Source organism: Elephantulus edwardii, unplaced genomic scaffold (genome assembly GCF_000299155.1).
Source record: "Elephantulus edwardii isolate Elephantulus edwardi_28Jun2011 unplaced genomic scaffold, EleEdw1.0 scaffold00119, whole genome shotgun sequence".
In the NCBI taxonomy this organism is placed as follows: Eukaryota; Metazoa; Chordata; class Mammalia; order Macroscelidea; family Macroscelididae; genus Elephantulus; species Elephantulus edwardii.
This window is the reverse complement of record NW_006399869.1, coordinates 8,623,093-8,629,603: the sequence shown is the minus strand read 5'-3', so window position 1 is coordinate 8,629,603 and position 6,511 is coordinate 8,623,093.

Below are 6,511 nucleotides of genomic sequence, written 5' to 3'. Positions count from 1 at the left end.
ATATATATATACACACTCAGAAAAATATATTATTCTATGTGTCATTGTATTTCCTATGACTCATAGTAACCCTGAACACAGCTTTGAACCTCATCCTATTGAGAGCCAATCTCACCATCTCTAAAACATCTGATCCCATTGCAAACAGTCACTGTGACAATGACTCAAATTTATCTCATCCGAGAACTTCCTCTCTTTTACTGATCTTCTACCATTCTAAGCATCAAATCCTTCTCTTATAACTGCTCCTTTGTAACAATGCACTCAAAGTATGTAAGACAAAGTTTAAAAATCCTTACTTCCAAATTACAACCTGATTTCACCATCTCAAGGAAAGACCTCTTTGTGCTCTTGGAAGCGCATGGTATGTAAAGTACTCTTCTGCAGTGCCACAACTCAAAGACATTAATTTTCCATCTGTCAATTTTAGTCAATGTCGAACTCTCAGATACATAGCAAGCTTTTGAAAAGAAATTGGCCTGGATTAGGTTTACCTGAGTTTAAACTGACATCATTGCTCTTTAGCTCTCTGGAGAGATCAGAGATCCTTGATTACAGATTTTTCCCAATGCAATTCTTTTAGTTTCTTGACTTTTGGATCCAAAGGTATAGATTGTGGATCTGAGCAAGACAAAATCATTAACAATTCCGTTTTTTTTTTCTCTATTTATCATGATGCAGTCTATTGGTTCAGGGGTAAGGATTTTTGTTTCCTTGCTTTTGAGATATAACAACTTCTAGGTTTTGCATGTACACATCATGAGTTCTGGGATTCCCATTCTTCTCAATATTCACAACAATTTGTTGTGATCCACAGAGTAAACTGCTTTTGCTTAATCAATAAAACACAAACAGATGTCCTTTGGTACTCTCTTCTTCCAGCCGAGAATGATCTGACATCAACAATAATATCTCTACTGCCACAGCTTTTCTAATCCCAACCTGTATTTCTGGCAGTTGACTGTTGATATACTGTTCTAGTAGGTTTTGAATAATCTTCAGAAAGATTTTTGTTTGCATGTGATATTAATGAAATTGTTCATATTATTGTTTTGAGGTTCTGAGTCAAGTACAACTCCTAATGACGCTATTAACAAAGATCTGAACCGTGTTTTATCCTGTGGCATCCTCACACTTCCTGATATCATTTCAGAAGTCACCATGTCAATTCACTTTGTTGAGGGTCTTCTTCTCCTTCACCTTCCTTCCATCCTTTCTAAACATCATTTTCTTCTCTAAGGAACAGATCCTTCTAGCAACATGTACAAAGTATGTAAGGTGAAGCCTTATCATTCTTGCCTCCAAAGAGCACACCAGCTTTACCATGTCTGAGGCATGCTTGTTTGTTCTTTTGGGTGTTTGCTCTTTTGAACATCTTGGGATGTTCAGTGCTCTTCTCCAAAGGAATCAATTTTTGTTCTGTCATCTTTATCCATTTTCCAGCTCTCAGAAGTATAGCAAATGATAAGAAAAATTGATCAGCTGCATCTTAGTCCTCAAACTGACATCATTATTCCTCGTTAATTTGAAGAGGTCCTTAACTGTAGACTTTCCCAGTGCAGCATATCTCCTTATTTACTGACTGTTGGTACCAAGGGTGTTAATTATGGATCCAAGCAAGATGAAACCGTTAACAGTTTCAATCTCCTCTCCATCCATCATGATGTTGTCTATTGGTCCATTAGTAAGAATCTTTATTTTCTTGACATTGAGATGTATTCCTTGATCAGTAACAAAAGCTTCAAGTCCCTCTCACTTTCAGCAAGTAAGGTTATGTCACCTGCATAATTCAGATTGTTGATAAGTTTCCCTCAATCCTGATGCCACCCTCTTCATAGAGTCTAACTTCTTGGATAATTTGCTCAGCATACAGATTGAATAGATATGGAGAGAGACTGCAACCCTGACACACTTTCTTCTTAGTTTTAAACCATGTAGTGTGCCCCTGCTCTGTTTGCACAACAACCTCCTGGTTGACGTTTATGTTCAACGTAAGCACAATTAAGTGTTCCAGGACTCTCATTCTTCTCAATGTCAGCTACAACTTGTTCTGATCCATAGAGTCAAATGTCTTTACATGCATTATATGTTTGTGTATATATCTATATGTATTCAAAGAAAAATGTTTCAGAAGTCTACAAAAATCCATGCAAATATCTGGTGGTACAATAATTATGTACTCTGTTGCTGGCCCAAAGATGGGTAATTTTGATGCACTAGACATTCACCTGGAGAAAGACGTATATCTTCAATAAAGAATAAATTCTAGGGTAATGAATTGGGTAAATTTCTTTTTAAGGATATGTAGTTTCTTTTTACTGTTTTCTTATGCTATGATTAAATTACTTTTACCATTTTTTATAAATATTAACTAAGACAAATAACTGGGGGGGGGACTCTATAGTTAATTTCCAAAAGGAGGAAAAAACTCACTTTAAATAAAAATACTGACTTTCCATCTTTCCCAGAATAGCGTCTTTATCTAAGGACTAGACCATCCTAACAACCTGTCAAAGTATGTAAGATGAAATTTCATCATTCTTGCCTCTAAGGAACACCTTAGTTACACTTTCTTCAATAAATATGACTTCTTTTGATAGTCCATGTGATAATATTCAATACTCTTCTTAAACACCACAACCCAAAGGCACCAATTCAACTTATTCTTTAATATTTATTTTTTTAATTCTGATTTACATAGCATCCTTATTATTTACCCAACTTTCCAATTTAAGCATTTGAAAAGACTATGGATTGGATCAGGTGCACCTTATTCTTTAAACTGACAACATTGGTCCTTAGAACTTTGGAGAGTATTTGATGGCAAATTTCCCTATTGCAATATATCTTGACTTCCGATTCCAAATGTGCTGATTGTGGATCTTAATACAATGAAATTGTTGACAATTTCAATCCTTATTTTTTATATCATAATACTTATTGTCCCAGTTCTGAGTATATTTGTTTTCTTGATCTTTAAGTGTAATCAATACTGAAAGCTGTAGACTTTTATCTTTTGCAGCGAGCGCATCTGGCCTGCTTCTGGTCCTCTTCACTGTCAGTGAGCAAGGTTATGTCATTTGCATAATGTAAATTATTGATCAATCTTCCACAGATCCTCATTGTACATTATTTCTCATAAAGTCTAACTTCCCAAAATGATTATCATAGAACCATAAGATGAATACCACAGAACCACATAATTTGAGTTAAACATTGATTCTTTTTTTTCTGACAAATAATTTCTCTACATATTTAAAAAATATTCAATAAATCTCTGTTTGTGTCTCAGTTATAGCAGTGGTATAACTGGATCATATGAAATTTCTATGTTTGACTTTTTTCAGAAAACACTAGACTACTTTCCAGAGTGGTTGTACCATTTTACAATCCCATCAACAATGTATGAGAGTTCCTATCTCTCTGCATCCTTTCTAATATTTGTTGCTTGTTGTCCTGTAAGGTGAGAGCAGATGGGTGAGGGTGGGTAGGAGGAAAATCATAACGTCTCATGATTTGGTGGTTGGAGGGAGGAGTGGTTAGGGTAATTGGGTAAAATCTGATAAGGATCTAGAAAGACAGGATAACAGTGGGCATAATTCAATGATGATTAAATTTATAGAACATAATAAATGGGAATAATTGTATGAAAAACTGTGTGAATGAAGGATAGTGTGAAACACAATCTATACAAACTTTGTAAGTAAACAAGAATAAAATGAACCTTTAAAAAAAACAACAAAACAGATGTTCAATAACATGTTTCTTCTCACATATTGCTGATACATCTATCATTTCTTCCAACTCTTACTGATCTTACTGCCATCTTTTTTCTAGAATAATATAAAATATATCAATCTAATTTTCTCCTGGACTGTAATGTTATTATTTCTCATACCATAGCCAGAAATTCTTTAAAATTTAACTTTACTATCACTCCTTTTTTCAAAACAACCTGTCAACTCCTGATGTTGCTTTGAAAGTAATACTATTGGTAGAGTTGTTTGGGTACCATCAAGTCACGTACGACCCATAGTGACCTTATAAACAAAAGATCAGAATCTTGCCCTATCCTGTGCCATCACACAATTTTTGACATACTGAAACTTATTGCTGCAGTCAATGTGCCAATCCATTTGGTTGAGGGTCTTCCTCTTTTTAGCTGACCTCTCTGCCTTTCCAAGCACAATATCCGTCTCTACTGAATAACTTCTCCTAACAACATGACCAAAGTATGTAAAAAAACCTTTATCACCTTTATCCCTAAGGAACATTCTGGCTACACCTTCTCCAAGACATATATCTGTTTGTTCATTTGGTAGTTTATGTGATATTCTGTACTCTTATTCAACACCATGTTTCAAAGACATCGATTCTACTTCTGCCGTCTTTATTCATTGTCTATCTCTCAGATGCATAGCAACTAATTGAAAAAACCCATGGTCTGAAACAGGCACACCTTTGTTTTCAAAATCACATCATTGATCCTCAATAATTTGGAGAGGTCTTCAACTGTAATCTTTCCCAGAACAGCATGCCTGTTGATCTTCTGACTGGTGTTACCATAGATTTCAATTATTAATTCAAGTAAGGTGAAGTTGTTGACAGTTAAAATATTTTCTCCAGGTAGTATGATGTTGTCTATAGGTACAATGGTGAGAATTATTGCTTACTTGATATTGAAATGTTGTTAGGCCCTGTCAAATAAACTATCATTTATGGAAATACTATGAACAATGAACTGGAACTTTTCCCTCTTCTGCATTATTCTCATGATTTCTGCGAAGCTAAAGTACATTGTTGTGGTCACTATTTCAATCCATCACATTGGTGTCCTTATTATTGAAAAGGCAGGAAATCTATGCATATTCTGTTCTTGTTGTTGTTGTTAGTTGTCATTGAGTCAATTCTGACTAATAAGAATTCCCTATTTGAGGGATCAGCTAGTGTCTAGTATATTTGAGGACACTATCTTTCTGGATCATATCATGAGACCAGACTTCTAAGGCATTTTAAAGTGTATTTAAACTATCAAATTTTCAGCAATCTATCAATCTAATGCTTAACATTTTGTACTATCTAGGAACTACACATAATAGAATTCTATTATATCGCTAAGCTTTTTAAAAAACACTAGTAATTCTTTTATGCAAATATGTTGTACTTTTTCTTCCTGAAAGGAATAATGCCAATGTAGAAATTAAGATATACTTGATACAGGCTATGGTCTTCACAATTACTTGCTAAACATCAGAGAGCTGGAAAATGATTACATGTGGCAGGGGAAAAAATTGCCTTTGAGTTGTCATGCTGGGGAAGGTTATTGAACATACCATGGACTGCTAAGAGAACAAAAAGGTTTGTCCTGGAGAGGGTGAGACAAAGTTTCTTTTCAGAAACAAGAATTTTTAACCTCCAGGTCATATATTTTAGATATATTATTAGAAGGGACCAGTCCTTGGTGAAGGACATTAAGCTTAGAAGGATGGAGGGACAATGAAAGAGAAGAACACCTTGGAGGAGATGGATTGACACCGTAACTAGGGTAGTGGTGGTAAGCATGTCAGAAACAGTGAAATTGTCACAGGATAGGGCAGGGCTCAGAGCTATTGTGCAAAGTGTTGCTATGAGTTGCAGGTGACTCAAGGACACATAACAACAGCTATGTTGCTGACTATGTTGTTGTTGTTGTTAGTATGTGCCATTGAGTCACTTGTGACTTATAGAGACTCTATGTGCCAGACCTCTGAAATCTGTTCTATTCTGAGCCAACCTCGTCATCTCTGACACACCTACCCCCATTAATCCAGTCACTATGTCAATCCATCTCATTGAGCATCTTTCTCTCTTACGTCGTGTCTCCACTCTCCCAAGAAGGATGTCTCTCTTTAAAAACTGGTTCCTCCTTGTAAAGTACCCAAAGTGTGTCAGGTGAAGCTTCAGAATCCTTGCCTTTAAGGAGCAGCCTTGTTTCAGCTTCTCTAGGATGAATTTGTTTGTTCTCCTAGCAGTCCATGGTATATCCAATACTCTTCTTCAGTACCACAGTTCAAAGGTATCTATTATCCTTTTGTCATCCATAGTTATTGTTCAGCTTCTTGATGCATAGCATGTAATTGTGAGGACCATGGCGTGGATTAGGTGTACCTTAGTCTCCTGACTGACAGACAGCAGATTTTCTCAGTGCAATTCATCTTTTGTTTGCTTTGGTGCTGGTACCAAGAATGTTGACTATGGAGCCAAGCAAAATGAAGCTGTTAACAATCTCAATATCTTCACATCTGTCATGATGCTGTCATTAGGTCCAGTAGTGAGAATCTTTGTTTTTTATTAGCTTCAATCCATATTTAAGGTTGCATAGCTTGATCTTCTGCAGCAAGCAACAAACAACAGCTATAGTTTTACTAAAAATTGAAATAAAATTGAATGCATAATTTTTGAAGGAATAAGAGAGAAGATAGTGAAAACAAATACACTCTAAAAATAATGAGTTATTTCTTCTTTATTTTCT